Here is a 21,528-nt window from a genome sequence, read left to right as displayed (position 1 = left end):
AACCTCATTGCATTTGGCAATACGTGTAACAACATTCCTCTCAATAGCGAGTAGTTCGCCTTCCGTAAAGTTCGCAGATGCATTGACAATGCGCTGACGCATGTTGACAGGCGTTGTCGGTGGATTATGATAGCAAATATCCTTCAACTTTCTCCACAAAAAGAAATCTGAGGACGTCAGATCCGGTGAACGTGTGGGCCATGGTATGGTGCTTCGATGACCAATGTATCTGTCATGAAATATGCTATTCAATACCGCTTCAAGCGCATGCGAGCTATGTGCCGAACATCCATCATGTTGGAAGTACATCGCCATTCTGTCATGCAGTGAAACATTTTGTAGTAACATCACAATATATATAAATGACCTAGTAGATAGTGTCGGAAGTTCCAAGCGACTTTTCGTGGATGATGCTGTAGTATACAGAGAAGTTGCAGCATTAGAAAATTGTAGCAAAATGCAGGAAGATCTGCAGCAGATAGGCACTTGGTGCAGGGAGTGACAACTGACCCTTAACATAGACCAATGTAATGTATTGCGAATACATAGAAAGAAGAATCCTTTATTGTATGATTATATGATAGCGGAACAAACACTGGTAGCAGTTACTTCTGTAAAATATCTGGGAGTATGCGTGCGGAACGATTTGAAGTGGAATGATCATATAAAATTAATTGTTGGTAAGGCGGGTACCAGGTTGAGATTCATTGGGAGAGTCCTTAGAAAATGTAGTCCATTAACAAAGGAACTGGCTTACAAAACACTCGTTCGACCTATACTTGAGTATTGCTCAACACTCGTTCGACCTATACTTGAGTATTGCTCAACACTCGTTCGACCTATACTTGAGTATTGCTCATCAGTGTGAGATCCGTACCAGATCGGGTTGACGGAGAAGATAGAGAAGATCCAAAGAAGAGCGGCGTGATTCGTCACAGGGTTATTTGGTAACCGTGATAGCGTTACGGAGATGTTTAGCAAACTCAAGTGGCAGACTCTGCAAGAGAGGCGCTCTGCATTGTGGCGTAGCTTGCTTGCCAGGTTTCGAGACAGTGAGTTTCTGGATGAGGTATCGAATATATTGCTTCCCTCTACTTACACCACCCGAGGAGATCACGAATGTCACAGTCATCGTGGGTTTTCCGTTGCCCAATAGTGCATATTATGCCGGGTTACGTTACCGCTGTTGGTAAATGACGCTTTGTCGCTAAATAGAACGCGTGCAAAAAAATCTGTCATTGTCCCGTAATTTCTCTTGTGCCCAGTGGCAGAACTGTACACGACGTTCAAAGTCGTCGTCATGCAATTCCTGGTGCACAGAAATATGGTACGGGTGCAATCGATGTTGACATAGCATTCTCAACACCGACATTTTTGAGATTCCCGATTCTCGTGCAATTTGTCTGCTACTGATGTGCGGATTAGCCACCACAGCAGCTAAAACACCTACTTGGGTGTCGTCATTTGTTGCAGGTCATGGTTGACATTTCACATGGGGCTGAAAACTTCCTGTTTCCTTAAATAACGTAACTATCCGGCGAATGGTCCGGACACTTCGATTATGTCATCCAGGATACCGAGCAGCATACATAGCACACACCCGTTGGGCATTTTGATCACAATAGCCATACATCAACATGATATCGACCTATTCCGCAATTGGTAAACGGTCCATTTTAACACGGGTAATGTATCACAAAGCAAATACAGTCTGCACTCGCAGAATGTTACGTGATACCACGTACTTATACGCTTTTGACTATTACAGTGCCATCTATCACAAAGCAAAAAAAAATGGTCCAACTAAAACATTCATATCTCTTTATGTACTACACAAATATGTAATAAAAAATGTAGGTTCCTATTTTAAAAAACATAGTTCCCGTTTGACTTCTTGCTTCATCTGAGTTCTCTGCAAGATTTAAGTGCCAACTATGATATGTAACCTTGCATCACACATTAAAGAAACTAGTAACCACTTAAAATTACCAGAAAAATTGTTTACAAACATGATGACCGATAAATTTTGGAAAGTGAAACCACAAGATCAGAAACTGAATATCTGAAGAACCAACATTTACATCATTTTACATAAATACTTTTATCTTCACATTGAAAATCAGTCCATTACGAAAATAATTTCAAAGTATGTCTTAGTGATACTACCTGAACAGTTTTGGAGTAGTTTTGAAAATCTGCCCGTTTATGATTTCTAGGCTGCTGATTACGAATTTCAAATTTTTCACCTTTGATTTTCCCTGAAAATATTAAAACTTTTTTTTAAAAAGATCAGACTGTTTCTATGTCAACTTGCTAGGATATCTTGAGCTTTTCGATACAATGCCTTACCAAATGTCACCACACAAATTCTGACAAAATTCTTGTATTTTCCATTGCATACAACAAGCTGTGACAATTATTTCACATGGAACAACTTTGATGACTTCTTCCAATAGTGCCGATCACCCTGGAAATTCTGCTGGGTCTTTGATTTTATTATGAAGCCACAAAAATTCAGGCATGGAAGGAAGACCTTCTGAAGACAGATAAATATTACAAAGATCTACATGGAGCACTTACAATTTTTGGGATGATACATTCACTTCCATTTTTTGAAGCATTGTGCCCACCACAAAACTGAATGTAAGCTCTACATTGCCATTAACAAACTGGAAAGTGTTGCCCACAAACTTTCAGAGACACACTGTGATGGTTGATGTCGAACAAAGCTTTAGTGTAAGTTAACAGAATTTAACTAGGAAGTAACTTCCATGAGGCATATTTTATACAATGAGGAAACTTCCTGCAATGGCAAAAGAAGTTAATTTGGCCTCTCTTAATACTGTGTTTTCTTCCATGTTACTGAACTGATGTTTCTGCTTCAGTGCAGCAGCCACAGCAGCAGCAGCAGCAGCAGCAGCAGCAGCAGCAGCAGCAGCAGCAACTAAGGCACAAGCATCAGGAACAAGCTATCTGTATCCTTGCAGAAAATCGTCTGGTGGCAGGTACCATGTTTTAGTGAAGTCTGGAACCATATGCTTTTGAAGATTTCTCTTAACACCAGCAACTCAATGTAAATCTGTAACCCGTTCTTTTCAAACAAAAACTGGCAAATTATTTGGATATGAAGCTATTAGTATTTCACTTTCACACATTATAGGAAGCTGCACATTCACAGCTTCTTTTTTGCCAGACCAAATGTCACCTTCAATATTGTCCATCAGTTTCTCCAGAGAAAACTGACAATCCTGAGAATTTGTACGAGAAGAAAAAAATATTTGCACAGATGGCTGAATTTCACTCCTGGAACAACCAGAGGTCGCAATGGTTGAGCAGAATGCTATTCCATGCCCACCTGCTGAAACTAGAAGAAGTAGATTGAGCACAATTTTTATGCCTTGTTTAAGCTCATCACTGGCCTTCTTAACTGATATTGGTATGTTTTCCTGCACTTTTTTCTCACTCTGTACATAAAATTGTGTTTAGCTTTGTGAAGTCTGCTTTAATCATTCAGGAGTTGTGGTTGTGTCACTGATCCACACTAAAAGCAACTAGTTTTTATTAAAATTATTATTCATTTTTTATTTCTTTTCTCAGACGTTATGTCTGGTCAAAAATGGAAAGTGACGCGGACCTTGATCAAGTGTGACTTCCTTTTACTGTACGGTACATGTTATATTGCATTTAGGAACTTTCGGGTAATTGGACATGTATCAATAATTACGGATTTCTGTAGTTGTATATATAAGTTTGGATGTAGCTGTATTGCATTGATGTACTGGTGGATATTGTGTAGTAAGACTCCTGTAGTTGATAGTATAATTGGTATAATGTCAACTTTATCCTGATGCCACATGTCCTTAACTTCCTTTTTCTCCTGTTTTCTTTTGTATATTTGTTGTATTGGGTATGGATATTTCGATTAGTTGTGTTAATTTCTTCTTTTTATTAGTGAGTATGATGTCAGGTTTGTTATGTGGTGGTGTTTTATCTGTTAAAATTATTATTATTATTATTATTATTATTATTATTATTATTATTATGAATTATCGGCCTGGTCTTGTCAAATCCTCTTTGTGAGAGTGACAGTAAACTTCTCACTGATACACTGTTTGATATTTTCATGAACTGTTAGTTAGATCTGACATTGTAAGAAATAAAGAAAGCAATCAAATATAAATTTCTTAAAATTAAAAAAAATGCTTTTACATTATTTTTTTATAATTGTCTAGATTGCCTACGTTATAAAACATTAAAATGCAATGACTAATTTCAGTTGACTAAGCAACCATCTTCAGATCTGAGAACAAGCAAAGAACAGAACACTGCATTAAGTTACATTTTACAAACTAAACCTCAAACTCACAACAGTTTGAAAATGCAGAATGAATATACGTAATGTTGTACCACATCTAGTATAAAAAAAAGTGTTTCTCAGCCTTTGACAAGTTACTCACTGTTGAAAATGATGTACATACATTTTCTAATTGTCTGCAATCTCATTAAGAAATTACATTTCTTTTAACACAGCTCGTTGCTTATTATTTCATTGTATATGACTACAGTCACTGAAGACGTATAAAATACTAATCTCATTAAGCACGGTATATTTCATTTTGTATACAGGAGGAATGGTGAATATTCAGGGATAGGACGCAAATGATCCTTTGAAGAAAAATTCTAATAAACTTGGGCCCTAAAATGCATACCTTTAGAGCTATGAGTGCGACAACTTCAATACTGTGAAACAAATCTCTTTTATTGCAAGCTCTTTGCTTTCCATATTTCTGGAGGCAGTAGTACCTACCAAAACAAGAAAAACTGTCCAGCAAATATGGATACTACAAAGCACACTTTAAGAGCTACGAGCACTTGTTCAGTGGAAGGTGGTGTTTCACAATAGCAAAGATGACCAAGTGCTCCTAGTTCTAGAGCATGCATTGCATGCATTTTACAGCTAATGTTTACTCGCTATTTTTGCTTCTGATGAATGTTCTTGTCATATCCCTGAATTCTGACCAATCCTCCTGGGACACCCTGTATTATTATTATTATTATTATTATTATTATTATTGTTGTTGTATTATTGTTGTTTTTATCTTTGTAATAATTTTCACTATGTAACACTTGTTTTGCTTCTGTTGTTCCTATAGACTTTGAAATACTTCTTCCCCTTGCTGGTTTATTCAGGTTTATTTTGGAAGTGTTACTCATACAGACTCAGTATGTTCCACCCATCATCTCTCTGATGTAATTTCATAAATTTATACATAGTCTACAGTTATCCGACTATCACTTCTGCTCTCTTCAGTAGCTCCCAGCAACATAAATGGTGGGTTTTCAATATGCTATATGCTGACATTTCACGAGTGGTACTTTTCTTTATTCATAACTTTCAAAACTATTTTAAGTTCAAGATTAGTTCGCCAAATTTAATTAGACTGCTACTCACTGTAAAGATGATATGTTGAGTTGCAGACAGGCACAACAACAAGATTGCTACACATATGAGTTTTCTGCCAAAGCCTTCTTCACAAAGGAACACACACACACACACACACACACACACACACACACACACACACACAGTGTGATATTCCAATCTGGTATTTCCATTGTTTGACTGAGCCAATTTTATGTTCTTTGCTTGTTATTAGATCTGAAGATGGTTGCTTAGTCAACTGAAACTAGTCATTGAATGTTTTATAATGTACACACTCAAAACAGTTTTAAAAATTGAAAAGTTTTTAATTTTAACAAATTATTATTTATGTGATGACTTCCCTCCCCACTCTTCCTTTCCAAACTACTTTTACAAAATATGTGCAAGCCTTTTTGGTTCACTTCTATCATTGTGCTTCCACTCTCCAACACACTATCACAAATAAAACTCTCCAAACTCATCAGTTTTTCCCTGCGGCATCTTTCAAAACAATCCACGCAAGGAAAGCACAGGAGGGAGGTGGGGGAGCAAGAGGAGGAGGAAGAGGAGGAGGAAGAGGACTAACAATTCCTCGTGGAAACAGTTGCAGCAAGTAGGGGACAATAGCACAAGAAAGGTGATGGCATCAAAACAGCCACACTTTGAGATCTTGTGAAAATCTTTCAATAGAAAAGCTGAAGAGGAAAGGAAGAGGAAATAAGAAAGGAAGAGAAAGTAAGCAAGGAAGAATACAAATAAGAAAAGTAAATAAGGCCGATAGTGCTTACCAGCTCACTATTTCCATGTATGTCTACTCCAAAACAATGTGCCAACACAGAAAATCATTAGACTCAGAATTACAAGATAATTTACTCCACTCCTGCTTTATTTGGTACCAAATGATTTTAACTCAAAAATGCATCTTTTTCAATCTATGACCACAAAACCTGGAGGAAAGCGACTTATTCCACATCTTTCTTTCTTTTAAATTATTCAGGAAAATTCAAGATCATAAAGTTGAAATTCGTAATCAACAACCATCTCCCCAAAAAAATTATATTTCACAGCTTCTTCAAAACTGTATCAAAAGCCTTTTCAGATCCCAATGCAATTCTACAACGTCTGGCAGTTATACGAAATGTCTGATACCCTCAGCACATCAATGGAAACAGTGATGGAAGCAAGCTAATTTGCAGAGCTCAGGTCCCGTCTCCCTGGCCACAGGTTAGCTTGTTTGAGTGTTTATCATACAATATGCTGCCCTGATACAAATACCACATGCAGCAAAAATCATTGAGGATGGGAGTTATTGATAACTTGTGTCAGACCGTCATAGGAATTAAAATGTTTGGTACTGAAATAATAAAGGAACATACATTTCTTTCGAAGCCATCTTCCCCCAAATTAAAGTGATGTGCATTGACCACTGTGCCACCTCAGATTGTAGATTTCTGAAATAGTCTTCATAATTCTTAAGAGCCCAGCAGCAAAGATCTACAGAGTTACTCCAAACACCAACAAAATTTCTGATTTTTGGGAAATTTTCTGGATACCTTGGTGTATGGTCTCCAGTGGACAGTAAAAAGAGTAATAACTCAATTACGATACAGTCAGTCTGTCACCTCAACTACCTTTTTTTCTGTGAAAATACCTTCACAACAGTAAAAATGCCTGTAGTAGAAGTTTCAAATTCTGTCGATCATTTTTATGTGATGTGGAATGAGTCTTATACATTCAAAAATGCTAATTTGTAAACCTGGCTACAGGCTTTCTCATCCACCTTTTTTAGTTCTGTTGTGAGCTGTTAATTCCTACCCATCACCTTTTACACATCACAAAATCAGAAATTCTTCTAGGAAATAGAAGGAATTATCACAGAGAAACTTTTTCAGTTTGTTTTCAAATTTAACTTTGCTGTCTATCAGACGGTTTATATCACTAGCTAAGCAACCAAAAATTTTGGTGGCAGTATTGTGTGTCCCATTTTGTGTCAAAGACAACCTTAACATGGAGTAAAGAATGTAATTTTTTTTCCACATCTTGTAATTATGTACATCATTGTTCCTTTTGAGTAGCAGTTGACTGTGGTATTTAGAACAAACTTCATGAGGGAAGAAATATACAGTGAAGCAGTAGTCCAAAGACATAAGACACCTGCAAGATGACTGTAGGTCAGCACCACACTTTCTTGCAACACATTTCTGAGCAATGAAGATTTTAAAGATGAGTTGCTCAAAACATTGTTCCTTATGACACTACAGAGTGAAACTGAAGAGAACATGTGAACTTGCTAATTTGTCTCACCCAAGATTTGCAATGTTTCAAAATGCAATGGTGGGTGACATTAATTGTTTTACAAGTTCCAAAATGTGTTTTTCTATTTAAATTCTCATCAAGGTGGACACCTAAAATTTTTTTTGCACCCTAGTTGTCATTTTTCCTTCATGTGTTACACATACAATTTTTTGTAGTAACTTTAAATGTTAAGAACAGAATACATTATTTTTTTTAAAAAAAAAAAATTTTAATCTAAAGTGAGACCATTACAGAAAACTATTCAATAATACTTTCAGAAACATTGTTTACCACTTCTTCTATTGCTGTTATGTACAGGGTGAAACATATTGACTATATAAAAAAACATAATTCAGTCACAAACTACAGTGTACACACACTTTATTCAACATGTAAACGTCATTACAGGTATATTTAAAAACAAAGATGATGTGACTTACCATACGAAAGTGCTGGCAGGTCGATAGAAACACAAACAGACACATACATACACACAAAATTCAAACTTTCGCAACAAACTGTTGCCTCATCAGGAAAGAGGGAAGGAGAGGGAAAGACGAAAGGATGTGGGTTTTAAGGGAGAGGGTAAGGAGTCATTCCAATCCCGGGAGCGGAAAGATTTACCTTAGGGGGAAAAAAGGACGGGTATACACTCGCGCGCACACACACACATATCCATCCACACATATACAGACACAAGCAGACATATTTAAAGACAAAGAGTTTGGGCAGGGTATTCAGATTTGGGTTATGACATGTCCAACATGCCTGCCGTCATTGGCGATGAAGTGGCGCAGACGAATAGCAAAATTCTGCATGGCCCGCTGATGTGTCGAAACATAAATGCTATCGATGACCTCCTGAATGGTTATTTTCAGCTCTGCAATGGTTTTGGGGTTATTGTTGTACACCTTGTCTTTCCTATAGCCCCACAAAAAGGAGTCCCATGTGTTCAGACCCGGAGAATATGGCAGCAAATCGAGGAGCATGAAAGTGGCCTCTGGGTACCCCAAAGCCAAAATACGGTCTCCTAAGTGCTCCTCCAGGACATCAGACGCTTTCCCGCTTTGATGGTGTCAAGCTTCGCCTTGGATGATTCATGTCCTATTGAAATCAGGGTCACTTTGGATAATGGAGATGAAATCATCTACCAAAACCTTCACTGTGCCATTAAGGAATATCACATCGATAATTCCGTGACTAAACATCGCACATGGCAGTCACTTGCAGCGGATGAAGATACTTCTTAATCACGAAATGTGGATTCTCAGATCGCCAATTTTGCTTGTTGACAAACCCATCCAAGTGGAAGTGGGCTTCATCACTAAACAAAACCATGCAGGCGCATACCAATTCCCATCATGTCCCACGACCAACCAGCGCACTTTGAACGTCCTAATACAATTGGTCAAAAGTTGTGATAATTTTATTTCATATAGCTCAATAATTGTCACCAGTATTTATGTATATCATGCATGTACGTGTTTATTTATTGATTACAATACCAGTGTCACCAGTGAAATGAACCAACTCTGAGTTTTGTGTAATTGATGGAAGGTCGTTTACATATAAGAGAAACAATAGTGGACAGAGATTGAGCCTTGCGAAATCCTGTACGTGATTTCTTCCCAGTCAAAGAATCTCCCCTTCTTAATTGGTCAGATTATTAAATTTAGATGACATCCATTGGTTAGCTACACCATTAATTCCATAAAACCTCAGTATAGCCAGGAGGATATTGATTTAAACAGTCAACTGCAGTAGATAGACACAGAAAATACCAGCTTGTGCTGTTTTGTTATTTAGCACTTTCAAATTTGTTGAGTGAATGTGAGAATGGCATTCTTAGTTCAGAAACTCTTCTGAAATGGAAACTGTGATTTATGAAGTATATTATTGTTGCTAAGGTGGGGTACTATTCTAGAATACATCACCTTCTCAAAAACTTTGGAAAATGACAGTAGTGAAACAGGTCAGTAGTTACTGACATCTCTCCTAGTGCGGTTTAACTATGCAATACTTCAATCTCTCTGGAAAAATGGCCAGAATTAGTGATACCTTATATATTTCAGAAAAGGCAGCACTTATTATTGGGGGCTGTTGGAAACACAGTTGGGGGCTGTTGGAAACTCTGTCAAATCCAGATGAGCTTTTATTTTTGACAGAACATATAATTTTCTTAATTTTGGAAGAAGTAGGTGAGACAGCCATATGATCGAATTTTATGTAAGTTGCTTCTTCAACATACCCCGGGTTTTTTTCTTTAACTGTTTGTCCCTATATTTCCTACTACAGTTAAAAAATGTTATTAAACATGTTTGCTGCCTGTGAATCACCACTTATAGCCCTCCCATTTAAATTAATAGTGATGTTTCCTGTTCTGTGGCTTCTTGTCCTCTTTCTTCCTTTTCTATAGTTCATGTAGCCTTAAGTTTTTAGTCATAATTACTGATTTCTGACAATGTGCATGTTTCTTGATTTTTCAATAACTTTCCTTAGTACTTCTACATACTTATTGAAGGGTACAATGACTGTAGGACATTTACTCATTCTTGCCGATATATACAATTCTCTTTTCCTTTCACAAAAAACTTTAATCCCTCTAGTGATCCATGGTTTTTTTATGTGGCTGTTTAATGGCATTTCTGATAAGTGTATTTGCAAAACTATTCTCAAATAATGATATGAATTTATAATGTTAGAGATTAAATTTTATGTTGCCATTTGGTTTATCACAAATCTTATCCCAATTCATCTTTGCACACTATTCTTAAAGATGTTCATCCTGAAATCAATTATTTTAGCCCATTTCCACTGAATAGTATCTATACTGCAAGGAACTTCTCATTTATCCTAACTGTGCATCATTGTCAGAGAAGACACTAGTTAGTAGGTATACAGTTATTTTCTTGTTATGAGCTTCATCAAAGAAAACACTATCAGTTAATGTTCCACTGTCTTCATCCTCAAATATTGGAAAGTTTATTAATATGCAATCACCATATGTGCAACACAAAGCACTGAACAATGCAATAATACTGCCTGGCAACAAACTTGGAAGAGAAACTCAGTACTAAATGTAAGACTGAAGATGACGGGTAAAGTGGAAATCGTCAACAGCAAGTACTGTGAGTTAATGGAACAAGTTCATTTCCGAACAAAAAGTTGTCAACACTCAGTGTTTTACACATATTTTACATGTAATATCGATAAAAAGATAAAAGACAGTAAGAAATCAAACCAAATGTAATTACCCTATGATGAGTCACGAATCATTTATAAAAATTAAGTCCAATTCAAAACTATTCTGGTGATACAAGCCAATGTCATTCAAAATGACAAAAATTTGACCAAAATGTAGCAACATTCTTCAGGGAACAATATAACTACATACGCCTAATTCTGACTAGGCATAACTCAACTGCCAATATTTTGCTAGTGATTTAATTTATCTCAGGTAGTAATGGAAATGGTACATACCAGGTGTACTGGTATTAAATGAGCGTTTTTTTGTGAAAATGAAACACTAATTTTGAACTGAAAAGTAAAAACATTTTATTCAAAGTACTGACCATTGTTTTCTATACATTTGACCACCTTTCTGGCAGTTTGTGGGCACCACACCAATAGAAATGGTCATCTTTTGAAACAAACCGATCATACACCCAATTTTCGACTTCTTCGTAGGAATCGAAGTGTTGCTCAGCCAATGCGTGTCCCATTGATGAAAACAAATGGTAGTTGGAAGGGGCCAAGTCTGGTGAACACAGCGGGTGGGGTAGCAGCTCCCAGCCAAGTGTTTTGATTGTATCCTGAACCAGTTTTGCTTTGTGTGCAGGTGCATTGTCGTGTAAAAAAATTATTTTGCCATGTCTTCTGGCCCATTCTGGTCTTTCTTCAATGCATAGTTCAAACTGATCATCTGTTGTCTGTAGCGGTTAGTATTCACAGTTTCACCGGGTTTTAGAAGCTCATGATACACCACACTTTTCTGATCCCACCAAACACAGAATCGATCTGGTTTTGCAGTCGATGTTGATGGCTGTCCCGGATTAACCCATGATTTTTCCCGTTTAGGATTCTTAAAATAAGTCCATTTTTCATCGCCAGTAACAATTCAATGCAAAATTGATATGCTTTCATGTCTTTGAAGCAAAATTTGACAAATGGTTTTTCGGTTTTCCATCTGTCTTTCATTCAATTCATGTGGCACCCGTTTTCCACACTTTTGAATCTTTCCCATAGCTTTCAAACGGTCAGAAATTGTTTGCTGTGCAACATTTAGCATTGCTGCCATTTGCTTCTGACTTAAAGTATCATCTTCATCCAATATTGCTTGCAATTCGGTGTCTTCAAACTCTCTTGGTGGTGTTCCACGTTCTTCATTTCTTAGATCAAACTCATTATTTCTGAACCATTGAAACCATCTTTTGCATGTTGCTTCTGATAGAGCATGATCACCATATGCCTTGACAAGCATTCGATGCAACTCTGCAGCACTTTTTTTCAAATGAAAACAAAAAATTAATGCTTTCCACAAATCATCACTTTTTGGTACAAAATTCGACATTGTTAACACGATGAAAACATATGATGATGTTTGTTCCAGGACTTGATGTATACTAAATATCTGGCAGGTGTCATACCAAACAAACAAAAAATGTTACAAAATATTTGTTCAAAATTAACACATGATGATGAGGCAATGAATAATCAACATGTTGAAGGGACTATTCCGGCAGTCATTGAGGGAACAGGGTGCAACCAACTGCAGATTGTGGCACATGTTGGAACAAATTATGCCAGTTGTCTGGGCTCTGAGGTCATCCTTGGGTCATTATGGTGACTGGCAGAGAAGGTTGAAAAGACCAGCCTTGCGTATGGAGCTTTAACAAAGCTCACAAATTGCATCATTTTCCACAGAACTGATTGTGACTCTTTGGTTCTGAGTCCAGTGGAAGGACTGAACCAGAGGCTGTTACTCAGGTAGCTGACTGTGTGTAGGGAGTACACAAAGGTATTTTAGATTAGACGACTCCCCATCCAATCCAGATAACGACAGCTGAAGGAAACTCAGAAGTATCAGTGCACAATCAAAAGAAATTCCTCCCACAGGTGAAAGTATTAAAATCCTAATGGTAAGCTGCAAAAGCATTCGCAACAACGTGCACGAGTTTGAAGCACTCATGAAAAGCAGTGAAGCTCACATAATACTAGGTACAGAAAGGTGACAAACCTGAAATTGAAAGCAGTGAGATTTTTGGTGAAAATTTAAGTGTATATTGAAAGGAGAGGCACATGGGAAATGGACGTGGTGCATTTGTCACAGTAGATAAGAAACTCAAATCGACCAAGACAGAAACTGAAGCTGCATGTGGAACTGTTTGGCCAAGACTCAGAATCAGGGGTGGGCATAAAATGATAAACAATTCTATCGCCCACCAGACTCATCTGTTGTAACCGAAAACTCACTCGTATGCAAATTCCCCAATCATATTGTAATCATAAGTGGAGACTTTTTAACATCCAACAATTAACTGGAAAAATCAGTTTTGTTAGTGGTGGGCATGATAAGCCATACTGTGCAACTTTACTAAATGCCTTCTGTAAAAACTACCAAGAAGAGGTAGTTAGAAAACTCACTTATTATGGAAATATACTGGATCTAATGGCAACAAACAGGTCTGATATCTCTGAGGATGTCCACATCGAATCAGATATGAATGACCATTACGTGGTTGTGGTAACAATGATTACCAAAGTACAAAGGACAATGAAAACAAGCAGAAAGTTATATATGTTCAGTAAACTAGAGAAAAAAATCAGTAGTGTCATATCTCAATAAGGAACTTGGCACTTTGAGCATAGAGCAGGAGCATGTAGAGGAACTCTGGCTCAAGTTTAAAAGAATTGTTGACGATGCATTGTATAGATATGTACCCCGTAGAACAGTTCATAATGGGAGGGTACCTCCATGGTATACAGTCACTTTAAAGAAACTTCTACAGAAACTGAGATTGCTGCATAACAGGTGTAAAACAAAGTGTAGGGCTATAGATAAGGAGATGCTGAATGGAACACGTTTGGCTGTCAAGAAAGCAATGCATGATGCCTTCAAGACTACCGCAACAAAATAGTATTAAATGACATTTCACAAAATCCAAAGAAATTATAGTCATATGTGAAGGCTGTTAACAGCACCAAAGTAGCCCCAAAGTGAATGAGACAGAAACTGAAATTCAGGGTAACAAAGCAAAAGCCATTTTCAAATTTTCCTTTACAACAGAAAACCTGTGAGAATGGCCCTCAAAACCCAGGAGAACTGCCCCAATTTAAACCTAATACTGCTGAAGAGATGAATGAAATAAGTATTTGTGTCAGTGGTGTTGAGAAATAGCTGAAATCGTTAAAATTGAACAAAATTCCAGGCCCCGATGGAACCCGTCAGATTCTATACTGAATTTGCGTCCCAGTTAGTCACTCTTCTAATTATAGTTTATCACAGATCCCTCAAACAAAAAACTGCGCCAAGCTCTTGAGAAAAGGCCCAGGTTGCACCCATCTACAAGAACGGTAGTAGAAGTGATCCACAACACTACTATCCAACGTTCTTGACATCAATTTATTGTAGAATCTTACACTGAAGAGCCAATGAAACTGGTACACCTCCCTAATATCATGTAGGGCCCCCACAAGCATGCAGAAGTGCCGCAACATGACAGAGCATGGACTCAACTAATGTCTGAAGTAGTGCTGGAGGGAATTGATACCATGAATATTACACGACTGTCCATAAATCCCTAAGAGTATGACGAGGTGGAGATTTCTTCTGAAAAGGACTTTACAAGGCATACCACTTATGCTTCATAACATTCTGGGGAGTTTGGTGGCCAGTGAAAGTGTTTGAACTCAGAAGAGTGTTCCTGGATCCACTCTTTAGCAATTCTGGACCTGTGGGGTGTTGCATTGTCCTGCTGGAATTGCCCAAGTCTGTCTGAATGCACAAGGGACAAGAATATACGCAGGTGATCAGACAGGAAGCTTATGTAAGTGTCATCCATCAAGAGTCGTATCTAGACGTATCAGGGGTCCCATATCACTCCAACTGCACACACACCACACCATTACAGAGCCTCCACCAGCTTGACCAGTCCCTTGCTGACATGCAGGGTCCATGGATTCATGAGGTTGTCTCCATGCCCATACACATCTATCTGCTTGATATAAGTTGAAACAAGACTCGTCCGACCGTGAAACATGTTTCCAGTCATCAACAGTCCAATGTTGGTACTGATGGGTCCAGTTGAGGAGTAAAGCTGTGTTGTGCAGCCATCAAGGGTACACCAGTGGGCCTTCAGCTCCAAAAGCCCATGATTCACACGATGACACTTGTTGATAGCCCAGCACTGAAATCTCCAGTACTTTGCGGAAGGGATGTACTTTTGTCACGCTGAACGATTCTCTTCAATCGTTGTTGGACCCATGCTTCTAGGATCTATGTCCGGCCGCAGCAATGTTGGAGATTTGATGTTTTACCGGATTCCTGATATATGTGGTGCACTTGTGAAATGGTCATATGGGAAATCCTCACTTCATCGCTACCTCGGAGATGCTGTGTCCCATCACTCGTGCGCTGCCGACTGTAACACCCCATTCAAACTCCCTTAAATCTTCATAACCCATCACTTAACAGCAGTAACCAATCTAACAACTGCACCCGACATTTGTTGTCTTATACAGGTGTTGCTGACCACAGTGCCGTATTCTGCCTGTTTACATGTCTCTGTATTTGAATATACATGCCTATACCAGTTTATTTGGCACTTCATCGTAGAACATATTCTCATTTCAAACATAATGAGGTATCTTGAACAGAGTGACCTCCTCAATGCCAACCAGCATGGGTTTCGAAAACATCAATCATGTGAAACCGAACTCACGCTTTTCTCACATGACATACTAAAAGCCTTGTATCAAGGCACCCGGGTAGATGAAGTGTTTATGGAGTACAGAAAAGCATTTGATTCAATACCTCACCTATGCTTATTGTCAAAAGTATGATCATATGGGGTATCGAGAGAAATCTGTGACTGGATTGAGGATTTTTTGGTAGAAAAGACACAGTATGTTATCTCGGATGGAGGGTAACTATCAGACGAAGTAACTTCAGATGTGTCCCAGAGAAGTGTGTTGGGACCCTTGTTGTTCATGTTGTATATTGATGACCTTGCAGACAATATTAACAGTAAAATCGGGCTTTTTGCAGATGATGCAGTTACCTATAATGAACTAATATCTGAGAGAAGCTGCATAAATATTCAGTCAGATCTGATAAGATCTCAGAGTGGTGCAGAGATTTGCAAATTGCTCTAAATGTTCAGAAATGTAAAATTGTGCACTTTTCAAAATGAAAAAATGTAGCACCATATGACTATAATGTCACATAGGTTCACTTTTGTTTGAAGCACGTGGTAGACATTGGTTTATTGGTAGAATACTTCGGAAGTGCAATCAGTCTACAAAAGAGATTGCTTACAAATCACTCTTTGCAATCCATCCTAGAATATTGCCCAAGTGTGTGGGACCTGTACCAGAGAAGGACAGGGGATACTGAACGCATACAGAGAAGGGCAGCACAAATGGTCACAAGTTGTATAATCCTTGAGACAGTGTCAGAGAGGTACTGAAAGAACTGCACTGGAAGACTCTTGAAGACAGACATAAACCATCCCGAGAAAGCCTATTAAACTTTCAACAACAAGCTTTAAATGATTACTCTAGGGGTATACTACAACCCCCCTATGTATTGCTCACATTGGAATCATGACGTAAGATTTGAATAATTACTGCACTCATAAAGGAATTAAAACAATCATTCTTCCCATGCTCCATACATGAATGGAACCAGAAGAAACCCTAATAACTGATATACAATGGACTGTGCCCTCTACCATGCACCTCATGGTGTTTTTTTTTTTTGTGTGTGTGGTTTTAGGGCGCACAACTTCAATGGTCATTAGCGCCCAGACTACGTTAAGAATGCACCGCGAGGCACAAGTTTAAAACAACAACTAAAAGGGAAAACACGATAAAAGACAGACTGACAGGCATAGGATTAAAAAAAAAAAAAACAGCATAATCAAATGTCCTTAGAGAGGTTTGTCAAGTTGATAAAACGAAGAACGCGAGTAGCTGCTCGTGGGTCATCCGCTAAAATGGCATCTAGAGTACATGGCAGGCCAAGATCAAGACGCAGTGTGTTAAAATCCGGACAGGACGTTAAAATGTGGCGGACTGTCAGCAATTGCCCATTTGGGCAGAACGGCCCCGGCGCAGCCGTCAGCAGACGGCGATGGCTGAACCGGCAGTGTCCTATTCGTAACCGGGCCAAAACGACCTCCTCCCGCCAAGAAGGGCAGGAGGAGGACGTCCAAGCCGCGGGAAGAGGTTTCAAGGCCCGAAGCTTGTTGTCTGTAAGTGCAGCCCAATCGGCATGCCACAGCGATAAAATGCGCCGACATATTACCCTGCTACAATCCGACGAAGGGACACAACAAGAAGCTGTCCGAGGCTGGAGGACCGCAGCCTTGGCCGCGGCATCTGCAGCTTCGTTCCCAGGGATACCGACATGGCCAGGAACCCACATAAAGCTAACCGGAGAACCGACGTCCACCAGCTGCTGAAGAGAGCGTTGGATCCGGTGCATGAAAGGGTGAACCAGATACGGATCACTGAGGCTCTGGATGGCGCTCAGGGAATCGGAGCAGATGACATAAGCAGAATGTCGGTGGCGGCAGATGTAAAGAACAGCCTGGTAGAGGGCAAAGAGCTCAGCTGTGAAGACCGAACAATGGCCATGGAGCCGGTATTTGAAATTTTGTGCCCCGACAATAAAGGAACACCCGACCCCGTCATTGGTCTTTGAGCCATCTGTATAAATGAAGGTCATATTAATGAACTTCGAACGAAGTTCGACAAATCGGGAGTGGTAGACCGAACCGGGGGTAACCTCTTTTGGGAGCGAGCTGAGGTCAAGGTGAACGCGAACCTGAGCCTGGAGCCAAGGTGGCGTGTGGCTCTCGCCCACTCGAAAGGTTGCAGGGAGTGAAAAATTAAGGTGTTGAAGGAGGCGACGAAAGCGAACTCCAGGGGGTAGCAGGGCAGAGACATACAACCCGTATTGACGGTCGAGAGAGTCGTCAAAAAAGGAACGATAAGACGGGTGGTCGGGCATTGACAGTAGCCGACAGGCATACCGACAAAGCAGTATATCACGCCGGTAGGTGAGTGGCAATTCGCCAGCGTCAGCATGAAGACTCTCTACGGGACTAGTATAAAACGCTCCGATCGCAAGTCGTAAACCCCGATGTTGTATGGAGTTGAGGCGGCGTAAGATGGATGGCCGTACAAAGGAGTATACAAAGCTCCCATAATCCAGCTTGGAGCGGACGATCGACCGATATAGACGAAGTAGGACGGTTCGATCCGCTCCCCACGACGTACCACTGAGAACACGGAGGACATTTAAAGAACGGGTACAACGGGCAGCCAAATATGACACATGTGGAGACCACCTAAGTTTCCTGTCAAATGTAAGACCTAAAAATTTTGTTGTCTCCACGAATGGGAGAGCAACGGGACCGAGTCTTAAGGACAGTGGGAGAAACTCCTTGTAGCACCAGAAGTTAATACAGACCGTCTTCTCGGCAGAAAAATGGAAGCCATTGGCGACACTCCAGGAGTAAAGTCGGTCAAGAGAACGCTGAAGACAGCGCTCCAGGACACATGTACGCTGCGCGCTGCAATAGATGGTAAAATCGTCCACGAAAAGGGAGCCTGATACATCAGCTGGGAGGCAATCCATTATTGGATTGATCGCTATGGCGAAGAGAGCGACGCTCAAAACTGAGCCCTGTGGCACCCCATTCTCCTGGTGAAAGGTGTCTGACAGGACAGAACCCACACGTACCCTGAACTGTCGATGCATTAAAAAGGAACGAATAAAAAGAGGGAGGCGACCGCGAAGACCCCATGTATGCATGGTGCGGAGAATGCCCGCCCTCCAACAGGTGTCGTAAGCCTTCTCCAAATCAAAGAACACAGCCGCGGTCGGGCACTTCCGCAAGAAGTTATTCATAATGAAGGTCGGCAAGGTAACCAGATGGTCAACAGCAGAGCGGCGCCTACGAAATCCACATTGTACATTGGTAAGTAGGCGTCGAGACTCGAGCAGCCAAACCAAATGAGAGTTAACCATTTGCTCCATCACTTTACAGACACAGCTGGTAAGCGAGATGGGTCGATAACTGGAAGGCAAGTGCTTGTCCTTCCCCGGCTTAGGAATCGGGACAACAATAGACTCGCACCAGCATGCGGGAACATGTCCCTCAGTCCAGATGCGATTGTAAGTACGAAGAAGAAAACCTTTACCCGCAGGAGAAAGGTTCTTCAGCATCTGAATATGAATAGAATCAGGCCCTGGAGCGGAGGACCGTGACCAGGCAAGTGCGTTTTCGAGTTCCCGCATGGTGAATGGGGCATTATAACTTTCACGATTCGAGGAGCGGAAGTTAGGTGGCCTAGCCTCCTCTGCCTGTTTGCGGGGGAGGAAGGCAGGGTGGTAATGAGCGGAGCTCGAAACCTCTGCGAAAAAGCGGCCAAAGGCATTGGAGACATCCTCCGGGGCCACAAGGACGCCATTCGCGACCATCAAGCCAGAAACTGGTGAGTGGACCTTAGTGCCAGATAGCCAGCGAAGGCTACCCCAGACAACAGAAGAAGGAGTAAAACTGTTGAAGGTGCTTGCGAAAGCAGCCCAGCTGGCTTTCTTGCTTTCTTTAATAATACGACGACACTGTGCACGTAATCGTTTATAAGTGATACAATTCGCCACTGTAGGGTGGCGTTTAAAGGTGCGTAAAGCACATCGACGAGCACGTAAAGCGTCTCTACATGCTGCGGTCCACCAGGGGACCGGTACGCGACGTGGAGAAGAAGTAGGGTGAGGGATGGAATATTCAGCAGCAGTGAGAATGACTTCCGTGAGGTGTGCGACCTGACGATCGCAGCTTGTGAAGGTTTGATCCTGAAAGGTCGCCCTGGAAGAGAAGAGTCCCCACTCTGCTTTGGAGATGTTCCAACTAGATGAGCACGGGGAGGGGGTATGCTGCAGGAGATGGATAACACACGGGAAGTGGTCGCTCGAATATGTATCAGAAAGTGCATACCACTCAAACCGGCGTGCAAGTTGGGTAGTACATATAGAGAGGTCTAAATGGGAATAGGTGTGAGATGTGTCCGAAAGAAAAGTAGGGGCGCCAGTATTGAGGCAGACAAGATTGAGCTGGTCGAAAAGGTCTGCTAACAGGGAGCCCCTCGGGCAGGATGCCGGAAAGCCCCAAAGGGGATGGCGGGCATTGAAGTCTCCAGTGAACAAAAACGGGGTACGTAGTTGAGCAACAAGCTGCATCATCTCTGCCCTGTTAACGGCAGATGACGATGGAGTGTAAACGGTACAAATGGAAAATGTAAAAGTGGGGAGAGTAATGCGGATGGCAACTGCCTGCAGGCCGGTGTGCAATGTGATGGGATCGTAGTAAATATCATCCCGGACCAGCAACATAACCCCTCCATGAGCCGGAATACCTACCACAGGGGGTAGGTCAAAACGCACAGAGGTGTAGTGTGCCAAGGCAATTTGATCGCATGGGCGTAGCTTCGTTTCCTGGACGACTACGACGAGCGGACGGTGCAAGCGGAGCAGCAACTTCAAGTCCTCACAGTTGGAGCGAATGCTGCGAATATTCCAGTGAATAAGTGCCATCGTAAGAAAAAAGGGAAGATGAAAGAAGGGGTCACCTCGAAGGCCGCTGAGGGCCTGGCTTCGAGCGAGCACTGCCGCCGCTATCAGTAGGCGGACAGTCATCGTCCATTGGGTCTATAGGTTCATCGGCCATCTTGGTAAGCCAGGCGAAACTGATGACGGCCTGGGGCGGCAACCGCTAGGTGGCGCAGGAGAAGAAATGCGCCGTGGCGGAGAAGGAGAACTGTGCTTCCTGTGAGCCTTCTTGGAAGGTCGTTTGGTGGAAGTACCGGTCGAAGGCTGGGAGGTCGAGGTACGTAGGAAGTCTGCACGGGACGGTTCCTTCTTGAAGGCCCATGCATCTGACTTCTGGGTCTTTGTCTTAGCAGAAGCTGATGAAGGGGCTTGTGTCTGTGGGGTGATGGGAGGAAGAGGAGACGTCGACCGCGCGATCTTAGCACTGGCCGAACGGACGAGCGTGGTGCTGAAGGTCAGATCGCATGTCTGGGTTGCCACCTCCCTGGTAGTCCGAGGAGAGGCGAGGACAGTACTGTATTTCCCCGCTGGGAGCAGCGTGGGCTTCCTACTAGCCAATAGCTTGCAAGCAGCCGAGGTGGACACTTTCTCTTTGACCCGAATTTCTTGGATACAGCGTTCTTCCTTATAGACAGGACAGTCGCGGGAGGATGCGGCATGGTCACCCTGACAGTTCACACAACGAGGAGACGGAGGTGGACAGTCACCCTCATTGGCATCCCTGCCACAAGTGACACATTTAGCCGCATTGGAACAAGACTGTCGAGTGTGATTGAAACGCTGACACTGGTAGCAGCGCGTAGGTGTCGGGACATAGGGGCGAACAGAAATAACCTCGTAGCCCGCCTTGATGTGCGATGGCAGCTTAACACTATCAAAGGTCAAGAAAAGTGTCCGGGTTGGTACAAGGTCATTGTTGACCTTTTTCATGACCCTATGGACAGCCGTCACACCCTGCTCAGCGAGGAAAGAT

General features: G+C 41.3%; 1 protein-coding gene across 1 annotated transcript in view; it reads right to left on the bottom strand.

The window, feature by feature from the left end:
• LOC124787718 overlaps nt 1-21,528 on the bottom strand; it is a 78,170-nt gene that overhangs the window by 52,032 nt on the left and 4,610 nt on the right. The gene's annotated exons all lie outside the window — the stretch shown is intronic.

Source organism: Schistocerca piceifrons, chromosome 3 (genome assembly GCF_021461385.2).
Source record: "Schistocerca piceifrons isolate TAMUIC-IGC-003096 chromosome 3, iqSchPice1.1, whole genome shotgun sequence".
Taxonomy (NCBI): domain Eukaryota; kingdom Metazoa; phylum Arthropoda; class Insecta; order Orthoptera; family Acrididae; genus Schistocerca; species Schistocerca piceifrons.
Note: the sequence above shows the minus strand (reverse complement) of the source record. Positions and strands in the feature narration are given on the sequence as shown.